This window comes from Mesoplodon densirostris, chromosome 10, assembly GCF_025265405.1.
Source record: "Mesoplodon densirostris isolate mMesDen1 chromosome 10, mMesDen1 primary haplotype, whole genome shotgun sequence".
In the NCBI taxonomy this organism is placed as follows: Eukaryota; Metazoa; Chordata; class Mammalia; order Artiodactyla; family Ziphiidae; genus Mesoplodon; species Mesoplodon densirostris.
In genome coordinates, this window is record NC_082670.1 from 40,490,694 (window position 1) to 40,506,670 (window position 15,977).

A 15,977-nucleotide genomic window follows, 5' to 3' on the forward strand; every position below is an offset into this window, starting at 1 on the left:
TGTCCAGGGGAGAATCCCACAGGCCCCTGAGGCCAGTCTAGTGTATTTGTCTAAATACACCAGAAGCCCCTTAAGGGCAGAGCCTGACACTCACCATGGCTCGGGTGAGGAATGTTTGGAGATTGCCTCCTCCAGTTGCACAGGAGGGGGCCTGGCCTGCTGGCTCTGTGCTCCGAGAGCCGCTCCCACCCAGCCCACCCCGCCCACTCTCTTCCCCTCCTCCACCCTTCTCCCCCACACTCTCTCTACATAGTTCTTTATTTGTTTATTATCTGTTTCTCCAGACTAAAATGTAAACTCCATCAGGACAGCTATTTTTGCCCATTTTTTTTTCACTGCTGTATCCATAGCATCTGCATTAGTGCCTGGCGCATAGTAGGTGCTGAAGAAATGTTTGTTACATCCTATTCTTTCCAAAGAGTGAATTTATGTGGCGGAGTTTTTCTTTGCCTTGATCCAGGAACACGGGCACATGGGCTATGACGGGCAGGGTGTGTCCACACGGGGACAGCGCAGGGAAGAAGTAAGCCCTTTCGTGTCACTTCCGGGTCTTGCCCCTCCCCTTGAAAATCTGGAAACTGGTGGCATCTCCCCATAAAATTCCCTGTATCTGGACCGCAAGCACTCAGAGAGCTCAAAGCACAGATTTTTGTTGTTATCGTTCATGTATTTGCTTGGGCACGTGGGAGAATATCTAGAGAGTCGTTGCCTTTTTGAGATGAGGGGAGTACAATGATTTGCCAAATCAAGTTAGTGGCCCAGCCAGAGCCCCATCCCCGACCCCAACCTGGACCCCCAGGGGAGGGCGCTGGCCACCAGCCCACTGGCTCTCTTCTGCCACCCACTGAGGCTGAAGGAGGCAAAAGACAGGAAATTAGCTGACTTGGGGTTTTGCTCCAGACTCCTATGATGGGGTCTGTACCTGCCTCACCTCCACTCCTGCCTGGACCAGGACTCATGGAGCTTGTTCTCAGGCTGGGATTCCAGTACTTCTCTCGTACAGATAGAGTGCAGGGCCCCAAATCTGCACTTCCAACAAAGGCCCACGCAGCTGGAAGGGGCACCATCTCTTGAGAACTACCAGCCAGGCAAAAACTCTCCCCTCCGTTCACAGGCTCGAGCTAGGGGTTTAGATCTGGAGGGAGAGAAGGATGAGGGATTTCTGCTTTTTATTTATCCACTTCGGTACGGTCATGGACGTTTAAAAGCCTGTAGGGGACTTCCCTGGTGGTCCAATGGTTATGAGTCTGCGCTCCCAATGCAGGGGGCACGGGTTCAGTCCCTGGCTGGGGAAGATCCCGCATGCCACATGGCATGGCCAAAAACAGAAAAAAGAAAGAAAAAAAGCCCGTAGGGATGATTTTTGTAATAACTTTTTTAAGGAAAAGAAGTGATTCATGCATGGTGAAACGGCATTTATCTGTTCAACCTAACAAGCATTTATTATGCGCTTACTGTGTGCCTGGCAAAATCTTAAAGAATAAGACCCAGAATCCCATTGTCTGGACACGGAAGGGTCACGATGGGGAGTGAGACAGACAGAACAGCGCTAAGGACAGAAGGAGGGAGCTCGCTCGAGGCGTTGACAGGCACAGTGGGCAGGCAGGTGGCAATGAACCCCCCTGAGGCAGCAGGGACGCTCCCAGAGGGAAGGTAGCTTTTCGCTCAGCCTTTAAGGACCCCAGCCAAGGGGACCAGCATGAGCAGAGCCTGAAGAAACCGGTACCTGAGTTTTTAGGGAACTGGACCAGAAGGCTGGGGTGCCGGGAGGCCTCCAGGAATGGGGGGGTAGGAGGCACTGGAGGCAAGCCAGAAAAAGTGGGATGGGGGGGAGGTGGCAGAAGTCGCTGTCTATGGGGCTAAGTGGCTGTGACTTCACAGAGAGCCCTCCAAGGGCTGAAGTAGAAAGGTGAGCCCCTCAGCTCTTTCAGGAGGACGTCTCAGAGGCTGTGCGGGTAGATTGGATGGGAGGAGGCAGAAAAGAGAGGCTGGAGACCAGAGAGGGATAATGGGGCCCTGGGCTGGGGGACAGTGTGGGTGTGGATGCCTGGCCTCGGGGAGGGAGAGCGAAAAGGAGGAGCAGACATGCTCTGAGGCTCCAGCTTGGACACGGGGCTGCAGTGGCGCCACGGTCTGTGTCCTGTGACCCGGCCCTATTTCCCCATAGCCACTCGGTCCGCATCCAGGCATATGATCCAGTTGGTGGGGGAAACACCTGGGGGGATGGAGACCTACTCCAGAATATTCCTTTGCAAAATATGTATAATTAAGGGCTCAGCCCTGATACCCCTGCCACCCTCCTGGTCCCAGCACAGGACTGGGCCCTCAGTATGATACTCATTGAAAAGGAGGGCAGAAAGGGCAGGTGCTATCAGGGAGGGCTTCCTGGAGGAGACAGTTGGATTTAGATGGGCAGAGGGAAAGGCAGAAGCCATGGCAGGAGCACAGGGCCAGGCAGGTCCTTAAAGGCCATCTCTCCGTCTCCAGCCCTCTCAGGAGAGGAGCCCCAGTGCAGTCCTACACCTAGGAAGGAGCTCTGACTTGCCTGCCCCCTTTGCCCGTGGGGCCTGGGCTCTCTGAGAGCAGGTCTGGCAAGGAGTGTGGCCTCCCTGCAGCTAAAGAAATGAGCCCAGGGGGAGCAGCAGTTGGCCTCAAGTCAAACTTTCAGTTAGTGGCCCTGCAGGACCTCAAATCCAGGCCTCTTTCCCCTGCGGAGGTGGTCAGATCTGGCCCAGCAGCACCACCACCATGCGATGAAATCTCCAGCCTGTATGGGACACCAAGGACTGGCCCAGAAATGCTGACTCAGAGTCCAGAGCCCCGGGGGGCTCTGCAGACCTGAGGCAAGGCTGCCCAGAAACCCCTTCAGCTCCAGCCGCAGGCCCCTGGAGGCCGGAAGAGGAGGCTGGGCCTGGGGTTGAGGTCAGGAGACCTCAGGAACCTCAGCCCTGCCTCCATACCCCCCATTCTAGTGACCACCCATCTGGCCTGGTGGTTCTCTGAACCCTCCCTCCAGAGCGTCAGCCACAAGCTGCCAGATGCTCTGCTGGCAGAGTGCGGGAGACCTCTCCTCGGTGGGCGGGGATCTGAGTGGAAGTAACAGCATGACAGGCACCAGGCGTCCAGACCTGCAGATAGATCCATCAACATCAGGTGGATACAGGCGTACTGCGGGAGCAGAAGTAGGATGCAGATGAGTCTCCCTAAAATCGGGATTAACCCCACCCAGGCCTGGGTGGCTGCAGAAAACACTGCCAGCTCCTCTGTTTTCTGCTTCCCTCTGTACCAAACTCTCTTCTCTCCCCAAACCACACTCCCCATGCTGCTCCGACTCCATCCTTCTCTCACCAACCCTGCTCCCACCCCGACTCTCCACCCCCATGGGTCTTTGCCTTCTTTCTCCCTCCCCCTCCCGCCTGTCTCTCCCCTCCTTGCCTTCCTCCTCCCTCCTCCTCCCCGGAGGTTATTCCTGTGGGTTAAGCCTCACCCTCCTCCTCTGACCTCCTTTTAAATACCCCTGGGGATGTTCTCAGGGAATATCAGCCACTGCCATTGATGACAGAAAGAGACCTTGGCAAGGCAGGTCCTGGAAGGAAGAAAGTGAAAACACGAAAGGGGTGGACAGGTGAAGAACACCCCCATTCTCAGCGGGGACTCCCACTGACCCCCTTGGACCCTGCTTTGTGAATTGCAACGGCAGGAGGAGAAGGGACAGAGAAAGGGGAGGCTGGAAGCCGAGAAAGTGTCATCCCCAGCCCGCAGGGAAGAGTCAGGGTGGGCAGGGAGAGAACTGGGCTGACTCCAACTCTCAACCCCTCAGCAAGCGCGCCCAGAGCCCCGTCCTGGTTGGGGCAGGCACCTGGGAGAGCCATCTTCCTCCCTGTCCCTGGGCCTGGGGGAACCTTGTCGCCTGCCTAATGCGATGCAGCAGGTGGAGTTAGGTCACACGGTGCAAAGGTGGCCCCCACTGCCCACCCCCACCACACATAGTAGCCACATGTGGCAGGTCCTCAGCAGGGTCTGGCCCAGCCCCCCCACCACCACATCTCTGGGAGTGCCCGAGCCCCTGGTTTCCTCCTAGGGAGCCTTGGGTCACGTCACCCTCACAACTATCCGTCCCCCAAGGCCCATCCTCAGCCTGCACATCCCAGCCCCCAGGAAGCTGTCAAATTATGTCAGAGATTTCCTGCATCGCACACCAGGCAAGCACAGCCTACAGTGACCCTAATGTCCCCCATGCTTGCACTACCATTTTGATGCTATTGTGATGAATAAAACCCAAATGCATCCAAAGCGCTGTGGTGGATTATTTCATCATCTTGAACTCCTACACAGTGACTGGAAAGTACAGTTGAAAGCTTTTGTTTTCAGGCTAAGTGGTGCTGTTGGTTTTTCTTTTCTTTTTTTTATAACTTATGTGTTACGGAGAATTTTAAAAAATGCACAGAAGTGCAGAGAATAGTCTAATGAAGGCCCATGTACTCATCCTCCAGCATCGACTCAGTCTTTGCATCTATACCCCCCAGCCACGCCCCCCCAGTTATTTTCAAGAGAATCCCAGCCATAGTATCATATCATCTGTCAATATTTCACTGTATATCCCTAGAAGATGAGGACCCTTCTTTGTTTTGTTTTAAATTAATTAATTAATTAATTAATTTATGGCTGCGTTGGGTCTTTGTTACTGCACGTGGGCTTTCTCTAGTTGCCATGAGTGGAGGCTACTCTTCGTTGGGGTGCGCGGGCTTCTCATTGCGGTGGCTTCTCGTTGCGGAGCACGGGCTCCAGGCGCATGGGCTTCAGTAGTTGTGGCACGTGGGCTCAGTAGTTGTGGTGCACGGGCTTAGTTGCTCCACAGCATGTGGGATCTTCCCAGACCAGGGCTTGGACCCGTGTCCCCTGCATTGGCAGGCGGATTCTTAACCACTGCACCACCAGGGAAGCCCCGACCCTTCATTTTTAAACAAAGTCAAAATACCGTCATCAAACTTAGTGGTAATTCTTTCGTATCCTAGTCCACGTTCAAAGCTGTTGGAAGTTTTTTTTTTTTTTTTTTTGCGTTATGCGGGCCTCTCACTGTTGTGGCCTCTCCCGTTGCGGAGCACAGGCTCCGGACGCGCAGGCTCAGCGGCCATGGCTCACGGGCCCAGCCGCTCCGCGGCACGTGGGATCTTCCTGGACCGGGGCACGAACCCATGTCCCCTGCATCGGCAGGCGGACTGTCAACCACTGTGCCACCAGGGAAGCCCTGTTGGAAGTTTTTTATGTGAAACATGGATCCTATACTTGTCAAGTCAGGTTGCCACAGCCTTCATGTCTTCCTGTCACTTGATTGTAACTGGGCATGCCCCTTAGTCTCCACCCCACTCCACCCCCCAACAACCTCAGGCCAGAAACCAGGTCAAAATCCTCTTCTCCCTCCAAACCCGCAGGGGAGAGGCAGGTCGGGACCACCACTGAGGGCTCCACGGTGGATGCTCCATAAACACATGTTCAGTTGCATTGAGCTGCACTTTTATGCTGGAACACGGCTTGGTGGGCAGTGACAAGCAGTGGGCACCCTACCTCTTATCAGGAGCACACCCACCAGGAGAGGATCCAGGTCCAGACACGGGGTGGGGCGACAGAGTCAGCTTCCCCCCTTGCTGTCCAGAATAGGGTCGCATCCCCAGCCACTGTCCTGGGGGCCCTCACCCATTTAAACCTCTCCCCAACTCCCTCAGGCCTTGTGAGAAGCTATTCTCAAGAACCCTACTCCACTCTGCGTCTAAATGCCACCTTCTCCAGGGAGCCCTCCAGGAGCCCACCTACCACTAAAAGCCCACCAACCTTTGTCCTCTCATCCTCTGGACTCTGCCTGGCCCACCCTTTACTGTGGATCATTCGCTGTGAGCTCCTGAAGGGTAGGGGCTGTGCCTTGTCCATCTCCCTCTCCCCCACCGTAAGCTCTTGGTAACTACTTACAGCTGAACAAATAGCAGACCCACTTTCCACTCAGATATTACTTCTCCCTCCCACCCTTACTGATTCTCTCCACCCCTTTGGCCATTTTCTCACTTTTTAAACCAGGCTTCTCACCCAGAAATCTGTTTATTTCACAAACTCTAATTAAGCACCACTGTGTGCCTGGTGCAGGGCCAAGCCCTCGGGGCTCAGAGAGAGGAGGAGGCAAGGTCAGCGGGGTGCAGGGATGAGGATAATGTCACGCATCTGTAGGCACGACTGCCGGCAGCTTCTCCAACGATCCCCACAAGGCCTGGATCTGCCACACATCTAGGCGTTGGAAAGTCAAAGCCGGATACTCAGGCCCATCCTGGAAGAGATGACACTTAAATTGGAAAAACATTTTCACTTCCACATCTCATTAAATCTCAGGCCAACCCGGGAGTAAAGTGGGATTTGATGGGGTTAACAGGTCCAGCTGTCGATTGATGAAAGGGAAACAGAGGTTGTGCCTTGACCAAGGGGCACACAAGGCAGGGAGGGAGAAAGCCTGGACGTAAACCCAGGTGTCCACGGTTTTTCAGCGGCCTGCACTGTTGGCCTCCAGGGACCACACTGAGCAGAGACCTGGCTCCACATCCACCATGCTTGGTCCGGCCCCTCCCATGCCCGCCTGTCATCACCTGGAAAAGGCTTCCTTCTTCCTGTCTCTGGTATCAGAGAGTTGGGAGGGGCATCCAAAACCCTGCTGTATGGCCTTCTTTTCCCCCAACTCCTTATATTACAGTTGAAGTAACTGAGCCAAGATAGGGAAATGCCTCAGCCTTTATTGAGCACCTTCCATATACATCAGACTCTTTACATCCATCATCTAATTAATACAACGCCCCAGCAGGGCAGACCTTATGATCCCCATCATTCACATGAAAAGGCACTTTAACCAAGCTGAGCCCCAGTATTTCTGCAATCTCAATGGCCAGAAGTGGGAACAAACTTCTATGTCAAAGTTGTCACCAATTCTCCCATCCATGTTGTGGAAAGAGAGCTCTTCTGTTCTGTGGGAAATAATTTAGCAGGTTTTTGGTGTAAAAGTGCAGCCAAACTTCTCTTCTTGACTAGAGAGGATAGAGCTGATGAGAAGGACATGATTTTGGAAGCAATATGACCTTTCTCCCTCCCTCTCTCTCTCTCTCCCCCTCCCTCTCTCCACCAGCCCAGCAGAGGTCAGGGCCTGGGCTCTGGATAACAGGGCTGTGGCCAAAGGCACTCTCATTAAGGGTATGAGCAGACCCCAGGGCATCAAGTCCAAGCAAAGGTGAGAGCCGCTCAGAGGGAGAGGGCTTGGAGAGGTGCCCATGGAGGCATGGGACCTTCAGACCCCAGAATCGGGGCACCTGCTAACCCATTTTACTCTACCGCTGGCTAAGCCCCAAGGAAAGCTTGCTTAAACTCCGGAGCTTAATCTTAGCCAGGCTTTGCGAATCATAGGAATTAGGACCCCGTTCCAGCCTGGAGGGGCAGGATTTGGGAAGGAAGGAATTAGCCTGAAAATGCCCACAGTGGGGAGGTGGCAGGCAGAGCACCATCCGGTAAGTTGCTGGGGGACCTGCCGCCATGGATTTGGGGGACGTGCAGGACACTTTGGAGGGGAACCTGGGAAAGATTGAGTTTCCTGTGCACAGGGGAAGGGGCTCAGAGTATCGTGTGGGTGTTGAAGGAAGCCCAGTTCCTGTAGATTCCCCACAGGAGCAGGAGGCGTCTGGTTACTACAAGACTCCTCAAAGCCCCTGCTCTCCTGGCTGAAATAAGAAGGCAGTTCTCCTGCCTCAGCCCTCCCTGTTCCTCATTGGAATCAGTTCTCCCACTGGGCCAAGTGAGTGGTTGGCCAAGTTCCCTCCCTCCTTGCCTCTCGGTCAGAGGCTCCTCCACCTGATGAGGGGATCCCTGGTTCCTAGCGGGGTGCAGCCTGCCTGGACACGTGTCTGCCTTCTCCCTCAGCTCTGATTGATTTTTTACTTCCCCGCTTGTCCAAGCAATAATTAGGATCCCTTTTTCCATATTAAGCAGCTGCTGTCATCACCGCTTCACGGTTCTCCTAATCACATTTCTCCTCTTTATCCTGGAGGCAGGTTTCTGACAGGTCTGCTCTTTCCATTTCCCTGCACAAAAAGGCAGAAGGCCGTTGGAGAGGGAGACTGGGGGTTGCAGGGGTGTGGGGTGGCTTTCTGAGAATGTGACAAGGCCGGTGTGACTTCCAAGGTAGAGCTGTCCAAGATGGAATAGAAGATCACATCCAGTCTCTCGGCAGGGAAACTAGGAGAGACATTTATGACCCCACAGCCCACAACTCACCTGTCCCTGATGCCTGAATCCCCTCCTTAGAGATTTAGCCCTTTGAAAAGGGCATGTTAAAAATACAAATATTCCTGGAGGGAGACTAAACTGCCCCTGTGATTTCCAGTAGGCACGTGTGTTGATCCCTGCCTGCTTTGCCTGCCCTCTCCTGCTCTGCTCTGTATCACAGCAGCTGCCCCCAGAAAACTACATTTCCCAGGCTCCTCACCTGCTGGCTTCCTGTCAGGTTCGGCCAGTGGAAGCCTCTGGCTGGAGACTGGTGGGAGGGAGATGAGGAGAAGCCAGGGTATTTCTTCCCTCTCTGATTGTGGTCCCTGCCTGTGGTTGCTTATCTGGCACTGGTCACATCTCTGCTGTGTCCTCCACAGTTCCAGTTCCAGCCTGGGAGGCCCCTTGCGCAACCCCTTCCCCATATCCCAGCTCCCACCAAGCAGCCCCAGATCCTGGGCTGGTACCATCACCTCTTTCCCTTGTACCTCCATCCTAGGCTGGGGCAGATTTCTGCCATCGGCAGTCTCTGGGTTGTTTCCCTGTCTCCTGTTTTAGCTCTTCCAATGCCTCTGTAACTTGTTCTGTATATTATATTCCCTCTATTGAAACTACCTGGGGAAAGTTCTCTTTTCCTGCCTGGACCCTGACTGACACAAAAACTCACACATAAAATGTTCAACGTGGAACTATTAATTCCACCTCCCCCAACACTTATCTCTTCCTTCCTCAGTCTTCTCCAGCTCTGTAAATACCACCACTGTCCACACAGCACCCAAGTCAGAAAACTAAACACCATCCTTGATTCTTTTTTCCATATATCCAGTCTATCACCAAATCCTTTTGCAAGTATATATCTTGAATCCTTGGTTTCCATCACCGTCTTAATCTCTCACCTGGCCTGGAGCCTCCCAACTGGTGTCCAGTCTTCTTTTCTTGCCTCCTCACAATCTTTTCTCCACCTAGCACCCTGAATGGCCTTTTAAAAACAAAACTCAGATCCTGTCCCCCACCCCCACCACTGCCCCCTGCCTAAAACTTCTCAATGGATCCCATTTGAATCCAGACTCAATCAGGATGTGTCCATTCATATGTAATATCACCTGTTTCTGGATGGCTTAAGAAAAAAAGGCTCTGCTGAAAGATATCTGGGCCCTCAGAATTGATGGCAGGAGACTCTAGGTTTGGAAAACAGGCAAGAAGCATCTTTTGGCAGGGACAACCAGGACAGAGCATGCCCAAGGCTGCTAGGCCCCACATCCCCCATCACTGCCCAGAAGGAGCCTGACTTTTTCCCATCTTTGGCTACTTGAGACTCAAAGTCCAGGGCAGGAGGGAGGTGTCAGACAAACCTGCTCAAGTGCCATATCCTAGCCAAGAGAGAAAGAATCTAACTCTCTGGCTTCCCTCTCTCAGCCCCAAAAGAGAGGGAGGATGAATGCTGGGCAGCCAAAGCAAAGCATGATAAATATCCACAGGTGGACTTCAGGCACTGCATGATCCAGCTCCTGCTTCCTCTTCATCCCCAGCTCATCCACCCCTCACCACCTCCCCTCTGGGGTTCACTCCACACCATGCTGACCTGTCAGTTTCTAAAACATAGTCAAGCTCTTTCTTGTCTCTATATTCTCTAACAGGGCTGCCCCTCACAGAGGAGCAGTGCCCCATGACCCCTGGGGCTGCCCTGAAGCCCTCCTGCACCCCCCACTTTCCCTGCTGGAGGGGTGTGAGGGGTGAGGGAGCTAATCCTGTATCCGGTAGGTGCCCAGGCCATGCTGCAGTCAGCTGTGGTGAGTGATCCTAACCCAGCCTCTGGGGCAGCATATTTTCTGAGATGGGGATGTTGTCAGGGCCACTTAGAGCCTCCCCCCTGGAAGGGAGCACCCTCAGGTGCCAGCCGCACCCTCCTCCAGGCCCAGCATTTTCTCCCAGAGGCAGGGCCCATCCTCAGTGGGCACAGAAATCCGGTCCCTCTGAGTCCCTTCTCCCCAGACGCGCCTTCTTCCGCCCCCACCCCCCACCTCTTCACCATCAACAGCTGCAAAATTTCAGCGGAGAGCATAAAAGACAGGTGCTTGTCTTTGGCTTTATTTTTTTAAGAAGAAAAACAACGAAGAGACAAACCCTCGGAAATCAATTGGGGGGGGCGGTGCGGAACCCAGCCCTGCGTTCCGGGGAAATGTTAAATCAGCGAATTGAAATGCCGGAGATGAAAGTGGGACTGCTGGGTGGAGCCTGTCACACCCGCGCTGACAGTGACAGTGTGGTGATGGTGGGGGACGCAGGCAGTGCCAGGCTGTGAGGCTTGACGTCAGCGCCCCCATTCTGCAGTCTCCTGAGCTCCCTCCCCTGTGGCTCCCCCTCCTCGTCGAGCCCTCCAGCTCATACAGGATGGGTTGGAGGAGCTCTCTTGTCAGCCCCTCCCACCACCGCGCCGTGTTTAAGCCCCCTACACCCCTCGTCATTTAGGAGAGTGCTCCCTAATGGTGGTGTGATATTGATTTATGATAATACGTATTTGGTTCCCCACCCACCCACCATTTCTGGCGCAGATCTCCAAGAACCCTTGAAATTTCCTAAGTGATAAGAGAAAGGAGAGCATCGTTTGTTATAATATTTGGCCTTTTGTCCCCTGTTCCTAAACAGCCCCCGCCCGAGCCAGAAAGGTGAAGCGAGTCTTTTTTTTTTTTTTTTTTTCCTGGAGTACAATCGCTTTACAATGTTGTGTTAGTTTCTGCTGTACAATGAAGTGAATCAGCTATATGTATACCTATATGCCCTCCCTCTTGGACCTCCCTCCCCCCCATCCCGCTCATCTAGATCGTCACAGAGCACCTAGCTGAGCTTCCTGTGCTTCGTAGCATGTTCCCACTAGCTATGTATTTCACACGTGGTAGTGTATATATGTCAATCTTGATGTCCCAGTTCGTCCCACCCTTCCCTTCCCGCCATGTCCACATGTCCGTTCTCTACGTCTATGTCTCTATTCCTGCCCTGCAAACAGGTTCATCTGTACCATGTTATTCCTAACAAGCCACTTTCGACCAACCTGAATTTATGTTAACGAAGTGACTTTTGGAAAACCCCTAAAGCCTGGGGGCTGGTTGCTGGTTGCCAGGGGAACCAGCCACGTGATTAGAGGGTTGGAAATTTCAGCCCCTCCCTGCCCCCAGTCCAGGGAGGAGAGAGGGGCTGGAGATGGAGATCAATTGCCAGTGGCCAATGATATAACCGATCATACCTATGTAATGAAGCCTCCATAAAAAAAAATCAAAAGGACAGGGTTTGGAGAGCTTCTGGGTTGGTGAATGCACTCACACACTGAGAGGGTGGTGAACCCCAGTCCCCTGGGACAGAAGCTCCTGCACTCAGGACCCTCCCAGACCTCGCCCTATGTATCTCTTCATCTGGCTGTCCATCTGTATCCTTAGACATGGAATTGTTTGCTGGTGTTGGAAAAAATACAGCTGGTGCCAAGGTGGACTCAGCAAGAAATTGTGGCCTCCTTGGCTTTTTAGAAATCACCCCTTTCAGGACCCCCCTGGATGGGAAGTGGTCCTCCTGCCCTCCTCTGTCCCAGAGTGTGTTCAGCCCTCAGGAACTGGACTGCATTCCTGTTTCCAGAGCACTGGATACATAGCCCCCTGGTCATTGACTATGACCATGGATCTACCGGACTCAGGAGGATTCCAAGTGGATTAAGTTCTCAGAGGAAAGAAAAGTAGAGAAAGAGATGTGTGACATCTATGGAGAGGGACCCATCAGATGTAGCTACTCACCGCTAGGCTGTGAGACGGGGTGTGAGGGAGGAAACAGAGAATGCTTGGAGAAGAGAGCAGAAACCCAGAGCAGCAGCCAGTGAGATGGAGCAGTACCCCTCCCTGGGTACCTCCAGGGTACCCCTCCCTTGAACCCGAGCTGGGCCCAGGCCGGAAGCTGTCATGCAGGACCTCTGGGCAGCAGCTTGTGAGTTTGAGGAAAGGCCTGCTGCCCACCCCACGCAGTTACCACCACACCCAGAATGTTTAATCCTCTAATGAGCTGTCTCATCCCCACGCAGCATCTGCCCGTGTGGATCCGTGGGAGCCTGGCCTCACTAAGCAGCTGTGAGTCGTTTAGGACAAAGTGGGAGCCTTCTCTTTGGCACAATGCTGAGCCTGTTGTGACGAGCGTTGAGGGAAAATGATGAGGAGACAAATTGGACCCCCCATATGGGCCTGGCCAGGCCAGAGGCTGAGGGAAGGAGCTGGGCATGGCTGCCAGGCTGGGTCTTATTTTCAGGGCTCCTCTCCCTTGGGCCCCCACGCACAGCAGGAAGGTTGTAGCAGAGCCTGCCCACACTCCTCTCCCCATCCTTCCAAATCTCTTGCTCTCCCAGCTCCCGGCAGGGCCACTCAACCCCACTTTGCCGCTGAGTACCCTTGAATGAGGGGTAGTCATTCCAGAGACGCAGCAGGGAATGTTTTTCTGCCCTTAGGGGAAAAGGGAAGTATGTCCAAGTCCATTCGTTTCAATTATTCGGCCCTCCATGTTCCAAAGCTGCTTGAAGGTGTGCCCTGGGCTGGCCAGAGAGCCTGGTTAACTGGGTACGGCCTGGACCGTCAGCACCACGGACAGCGCCTCAGTCCCGAGCCACCACCCGGTGCCTGCAGGTTGGAGGATGGGGGAGGGGGGGTGGCGGTGAGAGGCATAAGAAAACCCCATCCTCAAGGCCCTGAGAGTTCGTCCTTTTCACTGCAGCTTGAAGGGACATCGGATAAGGAATGTCATCACCAGGCCCAGATGCCTTGTAATCAACCATTCTCGGTGCCCTGCATGGAAAGGCAATTAAAGCAAGAATTAAAAAGCCATAGCATCATTTAAAATCCAATAACACGGCTGGCCTGAAATGTGTCCTCAGTCTCTGGGGAGGGTGGAGGTGGCGTGTGGGGAGGTGCTGAGGACAGAGGAATGCGGCGACGAGGGAAGAGAAAGAGTCGGAAAGGAAGAAAATGGTGGCGTGGGAACGGAGGTTTCTGAGTCTCACACGCCTTCCCACCACATAGCCAAAGTCTGCTCACCCCACTCCCATCCCACCCTGCCTTGGAAGCCCTCCCTGATGACTGGCCTTAAGGAAGTCCTCTCCTCTGGAGTCCTCTAGAGCTGACTCCCCTCTCCTGGTATTCAGCATTGATTCCTGGCTATTCGTCTTCCTTGTCAACCAGAGCATGTGCTTCTGTGGATATGGACTGTGATTACTTTATCAGTCCACACCCAGTGTCTTTGACTGAAACTTTTTTTTTCTTTTTTTTAGCGGTACGCGGGCGTCTCACTGTTGTGGCCTCTCCCGTTGTGGAGCACAGGCTCCGGACGCGCAGGCTCAGCGGCCATGGCCCACGGGCCCAGCCGCTCCACGGCATGTGGGATCTTCCCGGACCGGGGCACGGACCCGTGTCCCCTGCATCGGCAGGTGGACTCTCAGCCACTGTGCCACCAGGGAAGCCCTGGCTGAAGCTTTTAACATAGTCCCACCCTTGCACCCTATCACCTCCCCACAACCCAGCAAGTCCATCCCTAAATTGAGAATAATAAAAACCGTGATCCTCACGAGCCTGTGTGTTAAAACACAAAGCAAGTCTGGCCATTTCCCCCGCTTTTGTTGCCAGTATCTGGAAAGGGCTCATGCACATCCCTTCATGTAAAAGCTCTGAATTTGCTTTTCACCCCTAAGAGACCCAGAGAATTTCTAATCTACTAAAATGACGTTAACCCTTTTCACATCAAATAAAGCCTTCCTGCAGGTAATCTTCCTGTCACAAGCTGACTGCCTTGATGTGACTTGGAAGTGAGTGGGGATACTCGGTTCCCTTTCATTTTCCCTCCTCCTCAGTAGAACCCTAAACCGGAAGGATTCAAGTTTGATAGGAGCTATTCTTGCAATTTATGCCTTCTGTCCCTTGGGAGCTTACTCGTGTCTATTTTAAATAAATTCCCTCTTTTTTCTCTCCTTTTTACAAAGAACAACTGCAAATCTTCTCTGAGGATAGCTTTTCTTTGGGGTGGAATTCAGTTCTGACAGTCAAACATTCATGCGATAGGCCCTGGGTGAATAACGATTAAACGAATTATCTCTGTGATTGGGTCTTGCCTGAGACCTGGGGGGTGTTCCCTCAAAGTCCTGCAGTGTTTGGGGCTGCAGTTTCCCAATAACTTGGTTGCTCTTTCAAGAAAAATCATATTCTAAGAAGTGGAAAAGGAAACAGGCAGATGAGTGCTCCCAGGGGCGGTGAGGGTGAGCTCTAATGCCCCCGTCTTCAGGGCTGCTCTGGGCAGCTCTTTCTTGTGTTAGGTCTAGGGGAGAATAGTCAAGGCTTGCCACTATCTAAGCTGCTCTCTCCAAATTCATCTTGCTGATGTCCTGGATCCTATGGTGTGAGCACAAGATCATGCCTCTGTTTTGCCTTGCTATCCCAGCTGGGATTTTAGGACCTGCCCATTTGGCACCTCCTTCACTTAGATGTGGTGCACGATAGACCACAATGGTTCAGGACCTGAGGACCACGCTTACTGTGGTGGGAGACCAGGTCTCTGCTCAGCCAGACATTCATGAAGAGGCCGGAGCTGTGAATGGCCCCTTTAGCAGCAAACAATGCCCCCGAATTCCTGGGTAAACTCACCCTCTTCCATTGCCCCCCACGCTTGCCCAGACCCCACTGGGCCACCCAACCCTAGCGCTGGACCACAGAGGAAACAGAATCCTCCCCCTTTCCCCGCCACTCGCCTCCAGAGTGGGCTGGTGTGAAGGAGCCTGCGTGACTGCCACGGCTGTCAATGGCAGAGGCTGCATGTGGCCCGCTGCCCCCGTTAGGAGCCGTTGGCAGCCCCCCAGATCCAAAACGCGTCAGCCCAGCAAATGTGGGAAGGTCAGCGACTGAGGTTCAGTGATGCCATGGAAAAGAAGAAGTTGGGACAGCTAACGCCTTTTACCTGAATCTACCCTGGATTAGGCTAACATTTGAAATGACTTTGGCTCCCATCCACACAGCATAAAACCTCTACCAAGACTTCTCTCCTTCTTAAACATGAAAGCATGAATTTTTCTCAAGCACCAACTTCCCTGATCATTTATGAAGATGTGTCAGCTGTCTCTGCCTCCTTGTTCTAGCACCTCGTGCCCTGGGATCAGGGAGCTGGGAGCTGCCTGCCCCGAAGGGGTTGCAGAGAAAGGAGGTGCTTCAGCTTATGAGAGGCCAAACTTTCCTTAACATTAATTCATCACTTGCAAAGCCATCTGCTTTCTCTTCACACACATCTATCATCTCCATAAAAATAAATACATATAACTAAAATTCAATGAAAAGGAGACCCGGTGTCATCAGTTCAATTCACAGAAGGAACAGATCTCACCAAAGCCTGGGCCACAGACCCAGCTCTTAGCATCCACGTCCTGTCCCCGGAAGAAAAGTTATGTGACCTCTTCTTCTTAAAGTTTTATAGCAGCAGCTTTCGTGATAAACCCCCATAAATAGAAAGGGAACCCAGGAGCAAGTTGGTGACTGGGACATTGCTAGGAATATATTAACCACCCAGGGATGTATTGACCGGGAAGTCGGCAGGAATGCTATTGTGAAACTCGGCCGAGTCCCGAAGTTCTGTGCACACGGTCAACAGTCCAGGCGGCTTAACCGAATAGATCTTATCGGATTGTTTCG